The 18,371-nt window shown below is 33.8% G+C and overlaps 1 protein-coding gene across 5 annotated transcripts in view; it reads left to right on the top strand.

Annotated features, from left to right (window-relative positions):
* LOC143195027 (putative JmjC domain-containing histone demethylation protein 2C) overlaps positions 1–18,371 on the top strand; it is a 549,561-nt gene that overhangs the window by 515,201 nt on the left and 15,989 nt on the right. Inside the window, exon 1 of one of the 5 annotated variants that reach the window (XM_076401870.1) lies at positions 4,651–4,981. The exons of 3 other annotated variants lie outside the window; for them this stretch is intronic. The gene's annotated coding sequence lies outside the window, so the exon portion shown is untranslated. Of the gene's footprint in view, positions 1–4,650; positions 4,982–18,371 lie in introns of those variants that run through there. One more of the 5 variants, XM_076401872.1, reaches the window with a different exon arrangement.

The following is an 18,371-nucleotide window of genomic DNA, read 5'->3' as shown; positions in this document are numbered from 1 at the left end:
AGGAAGGATTATCAACAGCGAAAGTGCTGCTTCATCAAGACAATGCACCGTGTCATAGGTCAGTGAAAAGGATGACATAAATCCATGAATTGGGCTTTGAATTGCTTCCTTATCCATCGTATTCTCCAGATCTGGCCCCCAGCGACTATTTCCTGTTCTCAGATCTCAAAGGAATGGAAGCTGGAAACAAATTTTTGTCGAATGAAACGGTGGTCACTGAAACTGATGCCTATTTTGAAGTAAAGTACAAATCGTACTACAAAAAGGGTATCGAAAAGTTGGAGGGTCGCTATAATCAGTGTATCCCCAATCAGTGTTAAAAAGTGTATTTTACAGGTTTATTACGAAAATAAACATCATTTATTTCATACGTCAGTATAGATTTCATACGCTAACGCCTATCAATTTCAGAGTTCCTAGTAAGTGATAAATTTGAAAGCTTGTAATTTTCCCAATTGTAACTAATTTCTTGGCACCATAATCTATTTCCGGATCATAGTGAAATGCTAATTTAATACAGGGACACTACGCCTGAGGAATCGCTCAGTTTCACTATATCGTGATCACTGTTGTTGTGTGTGATGTACATTCGTTGCCTTCTAAGTCTATTCTTAATTTTTATTTTAGTCTATTAATTTTGTTACTAAATAATAATAAATGTGAAATGCATTTGCAAAGTATGCTTTACAATAAACAATCACTACTTATTTCAACTATATTCTTGGTAAATATTATATTATATATGACATATATGTCATTGTTTTTCACTTGATTTCACGTTATCGATGAATCGATGTATCTATCTTCTTTGTCTTTCAAAAAAAAAATTAGCTGAATTAATCAGAACATAAACTAGTCCGTGTTGGTCACACTCCAGTCGTACGTACGCGTCCATTATTTTTGATTATTCGCATTGATGTTGAAACCGAAAATATCCAGGCGAAAATAAATCGCGCTATAAATAAAAGACGGGTCGCATTTTTCATCAATTCCTCACATTTCAGTGGAATGTTTGTATAATAGCGGTGGCCTATCTGTTTTATAGTTTGGTGGCTGTATGGCAAGCGGCCAGCAGTCGGTTTGGAAAATAGCATTTCGCCTGGTTAGAAATGACAGCGACTGCTCCACATATCTGTCAGGCGTAAGGAAAAGGAAAAAACTGTTTGTTTATGTTAGTCCGAAACTGTTTTAGCGTTTATCTAGGAGATATTTAAGTGCTCCTTTGAGATGTTTCTACTTTTTTTTCTAGAATGTACACAACTGAGTTTAATAAGATCATATACTATACTATATCAAGTTTCATATATTATTAGGTGCTTCAACTAAGTGGATTTTCAATGTAAACAACTGTTAAATGACATAACCTAATTTTTTAACATGTCTCTATTCCATATTCATTACTTTTGTTGTTCGATATGAAGACATTTGCTGGCCAAGCCCATCAGATACTTTTAAAAATTTTTGATGATGCTGCTTGCCGTTATATTCCAATTTTATGTATTGGTTTTAATAGTTTGGCTTGGAGGACCAAGAAAGGACCAAACTCAAGGAATGTCAGGTAGCAGTTGAATAATTAACTTCCAGATGGTTACGTATAATTCGAAAATATAAAAAGAGAAAAAAATCGCGCTGTGTTTGCTTGGCTTCTATGACGTATTGTAATGGTTGATGAAAAGTGAATCTACAACAACAATCCCATGCGCAAAAGGGCATGTCGATATGGATTGCCCTCTTGCACTGGGCAATCCATATCGACACTGAAGTAGAATATTCATGAATCAGCAAAGTACACTATATTTATAAGCTGCAAAAATCGAAAGTAACTGTTAATTGCTGATATCTACTGACACTAATTGAATGAGGTGAATTGAGAGTAGAAGAGAGAAAATGAATCGTTTTTTCAACGTAATATTGCCACGTTACCAAAAAATGTAGTAAAAAGTTGCAAAAAATGATGGAAGATTTTGGTTAATATATATTTTACCATCTTCCAACAAGTAACATTTTAAAGTGAAAAATGATCAGAATACATATAAGCAGCTATTGATTAAGACAAGATTTTGGTCCACGACGCTAAATTAACTATCTTTAGCTTTTTAAGACGCTCTCTGCAATTTGTTTCACTTAAATCAATAACTTATCGTTGTACATCATCAGCAGAGTTCTTCAAATTGAATATATAATGTAGACAACTTTTTGTTAGGTTTCAAAACTCGAAAAGAAAAGAAAAAATATCATTCAAAGCATCGTTCTAATTTAATCCTAGTAGGTTTTCTGGGTTTTGCCAACAAGTGGCCGACATATTTTCTTTCCTACAGTTAAAGCAGCTGTTCGCAGTAGAAAAATCCTCTATCTATTCATTCTCACTGAGTTGAAATGTTTCAAAATGTTTTCACGATTAAAAACTGATTTTGGAAGTTCCGATGTTCTGACAGCATCTTCAAATACTGCTCACTCAATGCATAAAACACCCTTGTATACATTACTTTATGCGGTACGAAAGCCGACATTATGTAAAAAGTTGGTTATTTGATTTCAAAAAAGATAGACACCGAATTGTAAACGCAACTCTAATAAAACTGAAAATAGCCAGAACTTATTCAAGGTCACATTATTATTCATTTATATATTTCTAATATTGTGGAAAGAATAGCCTTGTGTCGTCAATTTACTTACCATATTGCATTCTCAACTGAATCATAACGTCAGAAATAATCTCCACTATATAAAAAATGTAATTAATTAATACAACTGTCAATATATGTTTTAAGTTGATGATATAATATATATAGTTAATGTATTCTTTCAAACAAATAAATTGTATCAATTTTGATAATAATCTTATTGTTATTAATAAACTAGATAATTTATATCGCTTATATGAACTTCTTGACTTATCTTAATAAAAATAAAAATGGTTCGAAGAAATATCGTAATAATTGTTGAAAATTAATCAGAGTAATGTAAAAACAATAGAACTATGAATAATTCTAACGCTTTCACTAGTCATCATGGTTAGCTCGATCATTGCTACATCCGGCAGTATAATGAATTTTAAATATACATAACAACTAAGAGAAAATAAGGAACTTAAACATACCAACTGTAACAAAGAACGTAAAGTATGTGATTAAAAATTTTAAATTAGGAAAAACTACCATATTGTCCACATATAGCTGGGTAAAATCAGGGTAGAAAGGTAAGCAGCGAAATAAAGGTGCATATACTGCTTGTATCGAAGGACAATGAAAGGAATTTTACAAAGGAAAAGGTCGACCTGGTGTTGGCGGAGTCCTATGCGCCAACAAAATCTATTGTCATTCATAAAATTCATAATTAAATTGTCCTAAATTATTTCAATATTTCGAAAGAAAGAGTATTCCTACCTGGAAACTTGCAAAAAATCGTTAATCGTTTCAAATTATCGACATTATCTTTGTAATAATTTGGAAGTTGTTTAAGATTTAGTGTTCGAGTTGTAAGACATATTAACTTATTTCATCCTCACATGATTCATTGGTTTATAATCAATATTATTTCTATGATACTTCACTTTTTTCTTGTCTGTTTGATCGAAATACAAGACAGGAAACAGGATTTCTCATTTAACATGTGGTTGAGTGGGCGATGTTACTTTGAAAATCAATCGGTAACAATATTCCGATGACACTCCCGATTTCTCATGTTCAAATGCTTTCAAAGACCGAAAATGAAATGAATAAAAGCATTAAAATATATGCCATATTACCATTTCTTAAGTCCATCAAACATATATCGGTACCTTTTAGGTACTACCCCACCAATCGTTCCTACCCTGCCCCTCTCAAGCTGTTACATAAGCCCTTTCCCGATCAAATTAATTGCAACCGCTCTAATACATATATCAAAAAGAAAAAAAGACCGAGCAGGCCATGAAAAAGGGCCGGGAGAGGGAAACAGTCGTCGGAAACAATAGGCGTCGATGATCGGTTAAAAATAGTTATGGCCTCCTTTTTTTAATAACGATATATCGTGAAACTGTCGCTACTTGGACGTGACTAACCGCGCAGAAATGGGAAGAATCGTGTATCGTTCGAGGGGGGACGCCAGTGCGGGGAGGTTCGGGCCCCCCCTCGCTTCGTCGCCAAGAACTACAACGACGCCGGTTCCGAAACGGCAGCCCGAAAACCCATCCGAGATACCGACGTGAAAACAAAATAAACGATCGTCACTTGTTGCGCGTTTTTGTTTGATCCAGAGTCGACTTCGCTTTCGGGGCCGCCCGCCCGTCTCCGACCCCTCTGCCGCCATCACGTTCCCTCGATCGCTATGCGGCGCTGCCAATACTGGTCGAATGGAAATCCGTCTTGGAAGGGTGCCAACGCTTTATATCGCTCGCTTTGGGTTCGATTTTTTTTCGTTGTTTCCTGGACGAAACTAAAGGTCACATATTGAACATGGTTTTATTGCGGCGTCTGAACGTTCAAGGAGACTTCAAATATCTGACATCCATTTTGGCATGGTCATGTTTTAATGCGAATAACTCATTATTCATTAAAAAAGATATCATACTCATTATGGATAAAATTAGGGAGATATCGGATTGTCAGAATAATATTTTTTGAAAGACCTGACAACAGGGCTTTACTTTGTCGGTTCCGTCCACCATTCGGTTCAGGTCGGAATCGCGCGATCGTAAGACGACCGCGCCCGAACGTTGTTCAGTCAGGACACGACCGTCGTAGGAAGTGTGTTGCGTCGCGGTTTACGCGACTAATTTCAAGGACATCCAGCCCAACATAATTTCAAGAATACAGAGAACAGTTGTTACCCGTTTACCCCTAGTTATTTTTGTATTGAGAACGAATTTCGTGTTGAGTGGTTGTTTGTTTGTTCGGCTTTTAGTGCAATACTACACTCTTACTGGAATTCTTTTTTGTTTGTTACTTTGGATTAACCTGTCGAACAGTGTGTAAAGTGTAGAAGATTATTTTCGCTTGTGGTAAGTCAACCATCATCGTACGGAACCCGTGTGATGTGTGTGAAAGTACGATTTCACCTTGTAGTCCAACGTTTCACCACGTCACTACCCCTGGTTCGGCTCCAGTGCAGTTTCCCTAGTGATTATGAACGTTCACGGTGCATTTCACCACTCCTAGAGCCGATGTACCGTTAAACGGCTGGAAAAAGCTCGAAATCGGAGTCTTCTTTGTTTTAACCGTTCGTTTGCCGTCCGCAAATCGTCTAGTTCGAGCGATCGGCCGCCAGTTAGCGCCACCGGACAGGCGTTCGCGGAGTACAGTGACCTTATGGCTGTTTCAGTCAGTAGTCAGCGTTCTAGACATGATTATGTTGCGCGCGTGTGTAGGTAATGTGACTAAAATCGGCTTTCTCATCGATAATCCACAGTCTTGTTTAGTATTCTCACGATCAAAGTTTTCCCGAAACGCAACTCAAAAAAAAACGGCAGGTCTTGGAGTTCAAGTCCCCTGGCCTACTTTGCTAATATATTCATCTATAATAATTTGTTAGTGTAGTCGTACGCATATTAACTTATTCATCTTTACTATTCAATTTGTTAATGACGCTTTTAAGAAGGATAAATAATTATCGGCGTGTAGTAAGCGATCAGACCTGGACGATGTTAATAGCGATATAAAGACTTCCTAATTAAGACCGTCGGTCCGTCATACCGGTTGGTAAATTGGCCCGAGCTCGCTCAGGCCTGTTCTACTCCATTTGTCGATTGGGGGTCATTTAGAGGTCAAGCCCGCTTTCTATGTTTTGCTGATTCTTTTTTTCGCTAATTAGAAACCGCGATTACTTGCATTGCACCGCATTTATGGCAATGATCGGGTCGAAACTCGTGCCGAATATGGAGCTTCGCGTTTACATCATCATCATTGCTAACTGTAACAGTTGTTTCGGTAGTCGACGTTTAGCCGCGTAATTGCTAATACCTAAAAAGGTCGCTGTAACTGGATGTTGTTATATTTTTGTTCATCATCGATTGTTTTTTTCGCTTCCTACTGCCGCGACGTGTGGTTCGCCTTAATAGCCAACTGGGAAAGGGTTGTATGAGTCACCCGACCGACTTTTTGTGTTAATTTTTGCATGATATCGTTGGCTTTGTTATAATAAAGTTATGTTAAAATATAATAAATAAAGGTTATTTAGGGGTTACTAGTGCGTATTAACACATTATTTTAACGAATTACTCCTCGAATTCGTGATTATTATAAATTTCTGGTTATAGCAGGGTTAATGCGAATTCAAATTAGAGTCAGATTCTTTGTTATCAGCAGTCGTTTCAATTTCTTATTGCGATAAACGGTCAGCGTAAATAATTTTTTGATAACTCCATCCAACTGCTGACATGCATTGGTGTAATCACCAACGAGTGTAAATAAACTATTTTAACCAGTCTTTATCGGTATTTCGAATTAATCACTTCGGGTAAACATTCTAATTGTATTGGGAAATGAACGATAACACAACGCGGACTATTTTCTAATAATACCTCCCTTCTCTTTCTCTCAAACATATTCACTCGGTCGCATGACGCAATGGTAATCCTGTCCGGTCGGTTGAGCATTACGTAAAAAATGCAAGCATTTCAGTTTGTTATTATTGATAATTGTCGGTGTCCGTGAATGGTCGCGCCAGCAATAAAAAAATAGCAGGAACACAAAACAACAATTATGTAGTTTTAACGGCCGCGTAATTAACGAGTCGTTTCTGAGAACTCGCCGCTGGTGAATAGCGATCGCCTCGTTATAGTCCACTTACTGGCAGAGGTCGTTTAGAGGTCACGTCTGCTTTCTATCATTGTCTACTCGGTTTATCAATCAATATGTTTTCGATCCGTTTAGATTTATCTCGCATACTTAAAAATAATACTGCTAATGTAAATGTTTAGATTACGATACCTCAATAAAATGCAAAGTAGGTGTTATAGATACTATATACTATAGAACTTTAGTATCAATATAATATCTTAATGTTATTAGTAATAGTTACTTTACTTATAACGCTAGTCTTTTACCGCATATACCAGGCCGTAGTGTTCTGTTATACTTGTTCAAATGTGTTACAAGTCACAGTACAGGGGCTAGAATATAATATACCGATATATTTATATAGACTTTTACACCTTCAAATTATTTTATCTAAGCAATGTTAAATAAGGAATACACCCCTATATAAATGCTAATTTAGTCTAATTTAATAACCAATATGAATATTTTGAATACGTCCAACTTTTAAGAGAAAAATAGTAAGCTGTTATTTTCTCAATTAAAATTTTTATCAACTCCTCTGGTTTATCAACTTGTTCGAATAAAATTATCATATTGGCTGTAGTAAAGGCGCGCAATTGAGTAGATTATATGTAAAAACAAGTTAACATCAAATTTACAAATTTTTTATGAAATTCAATTCTGAGAACTTGATAAATGTTAAGTACATATACAGTGCGATAAAATATAAGGGATTAAAGGATCTAAATGCTTCTACCTCATTATAAATTCTATTCACATTGTCAAACAGTTGTTTTCAAAGGTTCTAGCCAGTTAGCCTTTTTAGACAACATTTTTAGTATTGATGCATTATGATTCTTAAGTATTTTATATTTATCTAAATATACCAAATATTCTTATAGTCCCAAAATGGGAATATTTATCAAAGTAGCAGTTTAAAGCGGTACTTTAATATAGCGGAAAATATAATTAAATGTTACATTATATATTGTTATAATATTAAAAGTAAACCATGCTATCCTCCACAAATCAAGTTAAATAGATGTTAACTCCCATCACACTAATAATGTTTCATCGGACCTCGCAGATATTTGCTGACTCAAATTTACGGATATATATAATATATTGAACTGAAACACCAACATTGCCAACAGTAAGTTCGCTTACTTGTTACAACGTGCAGCTATAACAGATGTCTCTAATTTGTGTGCAAAAAATACATAAATTCAAATGAATCATTTTATAAAAAATATGTACAAAACACGACGGTATTAAAATATTTCTGCCCGACTGAGAGGGAAGGGAAAAAATACGGGCGTGATGATGAGTCGGCAAGATTCCGTCATGGTTGCCGGCGTCATTTCTTCGAAAAACGACCGCTTAAAAGATTAATAATTTTTCTACGATTCTTTGGCAACGAGAACTTTTCAATTTTTATGTATCGTGCTCGGGCGTCCTTGACGCTTCGTCTATTTTTTATTCGGCGCTCGTCTCGCTCCCGGCCGTTGTTCGGTCGTCTCATTTATCAAACTTTTTTTGACGACGGTCTGATGGCTCACCGACAGTCGATTCTAATGGTGGATGGCGACTGCACGTGGAATGGTCCGCAATAAAAGACGAGGATTGGGAAATGACCTCCCAGGAATTATGGTTTATGGTTGAAGGGAAAAACCTCCATTCTTGTGTCCACCGCGATGTTGTAAAATCATCGAAGATTTTATGTTTCGTGAAGTTTGTCTTTTGTTGTCGAATGTATGCGATCATATTGGTTGATATTGTAATTGTATCGTTGTAAATTCGTTTAAAGGCTTAATTGTTCACCTGCACAATATTATATTATTTAATAATTAGAATAGTTGACTCTTAATATAGATTGAATAGTAAAAACTCTTAAAATGTTTCATCTTCTATGGGTTCTATGCGATAACTGATAAGATCGTTAGTTAAGCTACGAATGTTTAGATTAATTAGTTTCCTATCAATATCGGTTTGTTTGTTACATGTCATGACATTACTATTTAAAAAAATATTTATTTTTAATAATAAGATTTAATATTTTAGGGTTTCAGTGAATGGAGGTAAAACGAAATGAAGCAGTGGTGTTTACATTCTGTGACCGTTATTTATTGAAGTAATATAAAAATGCGTGAAATACAATTAGATAAAACGGATGGCAGCGGTGTTACCTGGAGACGCGGCTTGTGCAGTCGATGGTGGCATATCTAAACGAAACGATAGTCGAGTACTGAATGATTGGAAATACCCTTCAATAACCTCCCAGATAAAGGTCTGGGGGTTGCCAGCTATTCGTTATCGGGTCCTAGTTGGCGCTGCTGGCACCCCGCCCGTGTTCAACATCTTTTGATTATATTTCTGGGTATTTTGTAGACCGTTATTCCACTATGTAAAATTCGACATGCCTCAAGGTCGCTACAATATCTAGTATTAATTGTCATGGTTGCTAGTAACAGTTTTGTTTTTAGTTTTTTTTATAATACTAGCTGATACACGCCCGTTTTGCGGTCCACAGGATTGCAGTTAAATGTGGAATCTAGATGTAAAATACGAACAAAATAAAAAATTTACACAGCGGGTAGCCGTGCGAGTTAAAAGTTTAGCTTGTCGACAATAACTTACTAGGATTGAATCTCGCTCAGACGTTCGTTTAAGAACAAGTTTATAAAATAAAGGGTGTGTTGAGAGTCGCTAAATAACACAACAGTGTTGGGGAAACTATAAATAAATTTAAACTTTGAATGTACTGATCGCATATAATATAGCTGATGCCTGTTTAGCTACACGTAACAAAGTATTACCCCTGGATTAGGGATTGAATTTGAAGTATGTACTTCTTCTGTTCCGAGAGACCTTATATAAAAGTATACATTATATTTACGAATCGTAACATAGAAAATGTTATGAGAAGAGGTACTTATGGGTAAAGAGATAATTTGAAGGTCCAACAATAAGGGCTTGATCGTCACTACAGCACTTTTCTGAATGTTGCTGTTTCCATTTCAAGTCACGACAGCAAATACAGGACAATCGATTTCTTATACTCAGTTTTTATCATCCGAATAGTCAATAATTTTTCTAGGTAGTTCAGGATGGCTTTGACTATATTTTCAAAGAACTTTGAGTACTTTATTGATTCTATAGGGTATATCATTTAGCAGCTCCTCTATGTTATTCAGTGTGACTTTGATTCAGTATTTTGAAACCTTTCCATGAAAGCTTTTAATTTTTATACAAACTTAGTCCTGAGGACAACAAACTTAAGAAATAAAATAAACAAAGACAAAAATAGGTATTTTCCAATTTAGTGCAGTGCTTTTGAAGTTATGTGCGTATATACATCTAGGCGATTTTTTTTTATTTGAATAAATATCTCACAACAGATAGCAGCTTCTTAATCCGACAAAATATAGTTTATTTATTCTCTGATATTATAATATAGTAATTTTTTACATTCAGCAGTTACGCGATTCGATGCTTAATAACTCGTGATCTTTGGTAAAAGTTTGAAACACTTTTAAATATTGAATGCAGGGAGAAATCATCTAGTAATGTTTCAAATTCCACAACTTTATTTTTATTGATCCTCCCTTGTTGTTATCAGAAATTGCATCTAGTCAGTCGAAAATTATGTTTTCCTTTTTTCCCACACGAGCAGTATTTTTAGTGATAGCTACTTTGAAAAAGGTGTAATCATATTTCTACATTAAACATATTAGACGTACTGATATTACTGATATTAATTAAAAATTAATATAAAAATGCAGATATGTCATCAATAACACTCAATATTATAACTTTTTAAAGTTAATATTATATATAATATTTAATTTTATAGTGAAACCAGATTTTATATAAAAATACGTTGGTCTTCACTAACACATATTGCATTTTAAGATAACCTGGAGCTTTAATCAGTTTTATAATTTATAAAGTATGTCAACTATGGAACGTACTACAATCTAACTAATTTAGTTTTATAACTATGTTTTAAAATTATGCTTTATTTTAAAAAATTCGTAATTTCTCCAGAAATATTATCCTCGTTGGATTTATGTATGTGTTTGAATGCCCATTAAAAATGATTTAATACTAAAATGGATTTAGCGCTCATAAAAACAAAATAATTTATCGGGCGTCAATAACAATGGAATACTTATTAACATTTTCGTTAAAATTTTTAAATAACGTTGACGGTTCCGAACAAATCTGTTCGGGTGAATCGAACCATTAATTGAATATTCAACGTCGTCACTGCATTGTTTTAACACTATTATTTACAATTTAATAGGGTTTCGTACGAAAATAGCGAACAACGCTAGGATGACGAGGCATGTAGGTCACGAGACGGCCACACTTGTTTTCTCGTCCGTTTATTTGGTTGTTATTCTCACGAACTGTCGTCGCAAGACAACGAAATAATTTGTGGAATCTTTCTCTGTTCATTACTCCTCGGTTGTCGAATGTTTTCGCATTGATTAACACCTGCTGCGATGTCGAATCTATTTTTAGCCCGAAATGTCGATAAAATCGCGCGCGCTAACCTTCAAACTCCATAATAGTCGTCGAATTCGCCGTCAAAAAAAAATGACTGCCGCAATTTTTTCCATCGCGGCAAATTAAAATTAATGTGCGACTTGAACGAGCGATCGACTTTGGCCTTGGAAACAAATAGAATCGTTGTGTGTTTTTCAGGCCGATGTTTTAGTTAAATGAATATTTATGATCTGTCATCGGAGTTGACGTGGACGACGACCACGATCTACTTTCACTAGTTTACAATTTAGCAACAAATTAATGATTATATTTTTCTCCTTATCTGGGTGTGTGTATATGCTTTTCTGTAATATTCTGGGACAAAATTTGCAATTGTGTTGATGTTCTTCTAATACAGTTTCAAAATAGGAAATAAGAGTGTCGTCTAAACAAATGAAGCACGTGGTCACCATTGTAAAGTACAGTTTAAATACTTTGAAATTTTATCTACATATATCGTTTTGATAATAAAAAAATTGTAGTTTACATTTTTTATTGGTCGTCTCACCATTACTTGCTGTAAACTTTATAACACTTTATTGTAACACTTTATGATACACTATATTTATATTTTTTATTTGTGAATGTGTATTTTTATATTGTATTCTTAATATTTTTTATTGTGTCATGGAACAGATGAGAATTATTATTGTAATATAAAAATAAAAGTTTTCCACTGTTTTATGTATTTACTGAAACAACAGTTTACAAATATATTAATATTTGGGTTTTACTTTAGGACATTAATCATGCCTATAATAATATTTGTTTTAATTTATTTACATGTCATTTCTAGTCGGTGCCGACTAACAATTTGTCTCTACAATGACTTAAAACTAGGTTGGCCAATCCTTATCTAGGATTAGTACATTGGACCTTAGTTTCTAATAATATAACAGTTAGTACTTTTTAGTGTTTTTACCATTTAATACACTTCACTACATAAGGTCACACGGTTTGGTTCTCTTGGTTCTGCGTTATAGTTCAGTGTTATTTAAGCAACCCTTAAATAACACTGGACTATGGCGCTAATGTACTTAAAAAGGAGTCCGTCTTGTTGTGAATCTCAGTGACAGTTGGAACACGAAAGTTTCAGTGTAAGTAATCGAATACTTCTCAGGACATATTTTACCTTCGATTTATTTTTCTTTCATTTTTTTATTTATTTTTTATATATTTCTATAATAATTTAACCAGAGGCATTTTGGATTTTCCAATAATAGTAACTTAATGTATTCCTGACACGTAATTGCAACACAGCAAGCCTGTTGTTAAATTTGATTGCCTGTTTTGTATAAATTGGGTTTCCTCTGTGCTTATATTTCATTATTTTATATATCTAATTGCAATTTTTTTTTGTCCTGGATAACTATCGGAACTATTTTTCTAATTCTTTACAACTTTCAATACTCGTAATATCGGAATTTCAATGATCTCGATTTACATTATCGCGTTCTTCGTAACATCACAATTACATCTGAAATATTCACAAACCCTATATCGACCAGACCTCGCCTCTGGCGGATAATCCGTCCGTTGTCCGTTTTGATCTTTCTCTCTCGCGCATTTAAATGCCTCATTTCATTCAGCGAAGGGACCTGAAAGCCGTTTCAGGACCGTACCCACTTATTTCTCCGCCTGAATTATGCATGAGGTGGCGGTCGAGGAATGACGGCGGCGAGGGGCGCGAACAGGGTCGGCAACCAGCGTCACACATAAAATTCAGCGTCTGACAGTTTGGGAAGGGTGCGGCGCGGGGCGGAGGGGCTGAAGTCGGTTGGCGGTTCGGAGGGAGGCGTAGGTAGTAATCTCTGACATTCCATACGAAGTTCGAAAAACAATGGGTTATAATATTAAATATCCATCGTAGGTAACATGCAAGATAATGTCTTATTATCGAAGATAATTCAGAACGATAAATAAATATAGTCTATATAAAGTAGTAGTGCACCTACGTCATCTCAATTTATGACGTCAAAACGTCGCGATGTGGCCGCATGAACTCTGAGTTTTATTTTGGTTTTGACGTATAACAAAATGCTAGTCTAAATTAAATAATAAAACAAAAATGTTATCAAATATAATTTAATTTAACATTATAGTAGATCTAATGCATATATTATCGAATAATTTAAACTACAGTTAATTATACAGCCACAATAGTTTATAGATTAGTGTTTTATTATAATTACATTGAACTCTTTTTCACACCACGCATGACGTAGACGTGGCAGTATATCAACAATTGTATATCCAACTATTGTATTTTACTTTCATTGGAGAGCTTATTTACCTTTTATGTTTAGTTCTTGTTTCCTTGAATGGTGTATTTTCTTGTCAAGTCATTTTGATATCACTGTATTTTTTTGATTCTTCTGTTGCTACCGATGTTCTCCATTATTGATAAAATTAATCACTAAATTCTCCATAATGCATTTATCATATCTACAAAATAGTAATCATCCTCACCTCATAATTCTAATGTAATGTTAATGTATAATTATTAACAATTACACACATCTATGCACACAAATCATTCACACTTCTTCAATGTATCTGATCTAGTTCATCCAAAATAGGTGTTATTAAACATTCCAACTCAATAATTCTAAGAGGAACAAGAACAATATATCTGCAATGAATTATTAATAAATGTTACGACCAATAATACCGAATCAATTGTTATTCCTGTGTTTAGCTTTTCCCATCAAGTTTTATTGTTTTCACACTTTTTATTATAATCTTGCCATGAGTGACCCAATGTCCCATTCAGAAATATCCATGCCTCATCTAAATACACAATTGAAATAAGAAGTTGTTATATGCTTTTAAAAATGGTATTCTCTTAAAAGCAATGTCTGGAAGTTCCATTATATCTATTCGTGGGTTATCATTCCACCATTTAAATCCTATATTACTTATTTTATTTATGTTTTACATGCCTCAAAGGCAATATCTCATAGCTCTAAGCTATCTATGGATACTTTCCAGACAGTTTCCTCTGTAATAATTCTATTAAATTATGTTAATATTGAAAAAAAGTACTACTGTTTTCATACATTTTATAAATTTGATCTCTGACAGAGCTAACATCAAGCTGATTTTTATTCGTCATCTGCTTCGTTTCTTTCCGGCGAATCCATGATTATAATTTTAATTTTTTGAGGTATTTTAATGACTGTGCCTTTACTAATATTCAGTACATCTGCAACACGCTAAAAAATACTTTCTGTAGTAACTTAATATTTAACAGTAGAAATATTTATTTCTCTAACGAATTTTACTAGTAAGAGGAGGCGTCCCTCCCATTATTTCGTTCATGTCCGAAGTAACTGATTGAGACGCAATCTGTCATGTCTGGCTTCGGTATTTTCAATCAGAGTAATGTTAAGCGGCGATTTGAAATTTATCAAAAACGTTCAAACAACATCTTGCTGCGCGTTTGCTTATAACCTGTAGTCAATTATAACTAATATTTTGAAGAATTTGATAGATATTTAACAACCGAACGACTTTTGTAGGCTCATTCATTTACGTTTTCGAACGTATCAGACCGCATTGTATGTAAGTAAAATGACAAGGAAAATATTGTCTGATTCTAAAACAAATTTACAAACTGCGGCAGGCAATACTTTAAACATTCTTGATGACGTAAGTTCACTGCTTCTTTGGTTATACTATACATCATTTTATGGCAGATTTTCGGAACTTTTGCTATTTTCGTTTAAAAGCATTATTAATATTTATATCGAAAATTTACTAGAATTACATTTTCATTAATTGATCTAAAAGTGTGTTTTTAGAGTAATTTTATGTTTTAAATTTTGTTTAAATTAGTTACGATCTTACTCTCTACATCATTGCTACTTAATAAATATTGTTGGTTTTTTTCCCGTCCCTCTGACGACTATTCATAAATATTAATCGTTTTCCAATTCGAATTAACATAACGTCGTGTTTTTTTTTTTTGGTATTTAGCGATGGCTTCTTCGCCATCGACAGCCGTGAGCTCGTTTCGATTTATCTACCGTTATGTCGTTTTTTATGTCCGCGCTATTTTTTTTTCTTTATTCCTCGTCGTGTCCTGTCAAACCAGACCAACCGGATAATAATAAGGAGCTAAGAGGAGAAAAAAAACGACATTCTCGAATCTCTTCGGGACGGAGATGTAGAGGCGAGTTTTTTCCGGTTCGGCCACGTTTGCCATAAAAGTCGGTTCTCGTTTTACGACTCCGATAATTTGTCTTGTGTGACGACGGAACCAGTCCGCTTGGCAAACCAGAAGAAGACGAAGAAGAGAGCGGCGGAAAAACGCGAGGGAAGTTATTAACGAGGAATGGCCGGTTTGTGACACACGACTGGATTAAATGAGATTGGTGCGGTAGCAGGAACGGCGAAGCATTACTGGCCTTCGTTAACGGCCGCTCTGGTCCGCATGTAAATTGATTTTTTATGCGGTTCTTGTTATAGTACTGACGCAACTGTTATTATGGTTTAATTAAATCACGAAATGGTGCTTCAGATTATAGGTATCATTAAGATGATTCCGTAATGAGTTGGAATTGGATACAACCTATGCAGTTAGAAAGTTTTCCTAGTGTAAGTTCCTAGATAGGTTTCGTTTTTTTTTTCTCAAATAAATGAAGGACCTCAATAAAATCAAGGATTTTTAGGTATTTCAGGTTTATTCTGAACCATAGTCTTTTAACCAAACTGCTTCATCTTACATTTACATACATGTTCAGAGCTTGTTCCTTTCAGAATAAATAATTGCTTTATTTATGACTTTTTAAAACCAATATATGACTTCAATACTATATACCACTAGGGTGTCAAATTTGTTCGCAAAATAAAACTGAAATAATAAAGACGTATTAATAACTCTATGACTTGGTATTATCTCTTTGTTTGTTAAAAATTGTTTTCCATGAATAAAAAACAAGTGCGTTACGTGAGAGGAAATTATTACTTTCTTATTCTTTGTTATTGTTTCTTATTCTATGTTGTTTCATCAGAATATAATTTATGAAATTTTGTCATTAAATTCCAAAATAACTAGTATTTTCTTAGCACATGAACTAGAACTATCTTAGGATTAGGGCTTAAATCACTCTTGGATCTCTTATTTTGATACAGGATCATGGTGGATCATAATAATGAAGCAACGAAGAGTTTTTTAGAGTCGAAGTTAAAGTCCGTTTTTTTGTTGCATTGTTAGAAAATATAGCAACTGTTGTGCATACAACTTGCAACATTATGTTCGTGAAATTTAGGTTATAAATATTGAAAAGATGTTGAATTTCTCATTGTAGTTTTGACGACTTTTTCAATAACTTTATCAATTTAAACATACACGTATGTAAATAAGCATAAAAATTGTTTCTAGTAATGTGAAAATGTGATAATACTATACATTTATTTATATTGTTTGTATAATATTGGTAAAGTCCGAGTAAATATCAAATGCATGCTATTTTTTTTTAATATAACACATTTATAACTAAACAGTTGTCGACATTATATAAAGTATATTTACTGATTCTGCAATTAGTAAACTGAAATAATTATAATTTTTTTTAAATCACTTAATTCTCATATGTATACATTTTAAATTTGTTAGTACTCATCATTAGGCAACCCAATATACATGAAAAATGTACAAAGATGCAATCAGGGGATTAAACGACCATTTACCGCAGTAAATCACGCGACGAAGATAAATATTTGGTCGTTCTAATCGAAAACGGATTCCCCTCGTTCGTCCACTCCTTAAAAACCGTTCGAAAATGGTCGCCACGGTGATAATTATTCCAGTCGTGACTGAGTATCTTGTACGTGTTCATTTATATGCGAACGACGCGGCCGTATCTTAGCGGTATTTCCGCCAGTGGCTCGGATCGTCCTAGGTTTTTCTTATGATTATATTTGTTTCGTTCGATTTTAATTTGTTTTAACGATTCGAGTCGCGCTCTGTCGTCGATTTTTTTTGTCTTCTTGAATATTGTTCGTTGGTTAATTGTTTAGCGGCCAGTCCAGGCACGTTTTCTGCTTAAGTCCGATTGTAAATCGGTTGTTTAATAGATCAATAACATTTTTTGCATTTTCGTGAATGACTGCGTGTAGCGTATTAGTCTCTTTATGTAGGTGTATTGAGGGTTTCTTTGCTATTTGATTTTTAGGTTTAGAGTATACGTTTTTTTATAATTAATAGTTAATTATAATTTATTGAAACTTTGTCCAAAGCTCTATTAGTCATTAGTAAAGCTATCTGTTTTAGAAATCTTTATGACTATATAAGGCATTTAATACGTTATTGCATTGGTAAGAATTAATGCACATGAATAATAATTATCGGGAATCTGATCATAACATTCTAAATTTTCTATTTTTAAGTAATCTTATTCATTGTTATAACTAAATGTTACTATGTTCATCAATATTAACATCAGAAATTGTGGTGTGTATGGTTTTCAATGGAAAATGAGCTAATGACAATGATTCAACTTATTTCGTTCCCTTTAGTTATATGCTATATAAATGACATTCTGCATTAAGCTGTTCAGGGTCAACTTGTTGAAATATTTATGTAGTTCATTTTTTATAATACTTAGAAAATGTATGACTCGTATAGGTATATCTATAACTCAGTTTTTTAATAATATAAAATTTGCTTTAAAAAGTATTAAGGTTTTTGTGTTTCAACCTTCAGTTTTTTTTCAAACTATTGCACATTCCTAAATTTTTTTCGATTTCGATATTAACTATATTAAACATTTTAAAAGCGTTTCAATTATTTTTAATAAATTAAATTAAAATCGATACATAATTTTAAAGGTTTGCTACCCTTAAAATATTTGCAGGATATCAATATTTTTCTTGGCGACTGACTTCCCTAATTCACACTACTATTATTTACCACGGAAGTGCCTGAAGTAATTTACAGTACAAGCAAATTGTTATTATATAATATGTAATTTTTAAAAAGAAAAAATATTAGAGTAAGTAAAAGTATTAAAGGAAACCCCTTACCTAATCAGATTGCTCACTAAAAGTGCTTTGCACGATCCTTCAAACGACGCAGTT

Source organism: Rhynchophorus ferrugineus, unplaced genomic scaffold (genome assembly GCF_030347505.1).
Source record: "Rhynchophorus ferrugineus isolate W39M unplaced genomic scaffold, kcgeb_rfMv2 rfM4, whole genome shotgun sequence".
NCBI classification, from domain to species: Eukaryota; Metazoa; Arthropoda; class Insecta; order Coleoptera; family Curculionidae; genus Rhynchophorus; species Rhynchophorus ferrugineus.
Note: the sequence above shows the minus strand (reverse complement) of the source record. Positions and strands in the feature narration are given on the sequence as shown.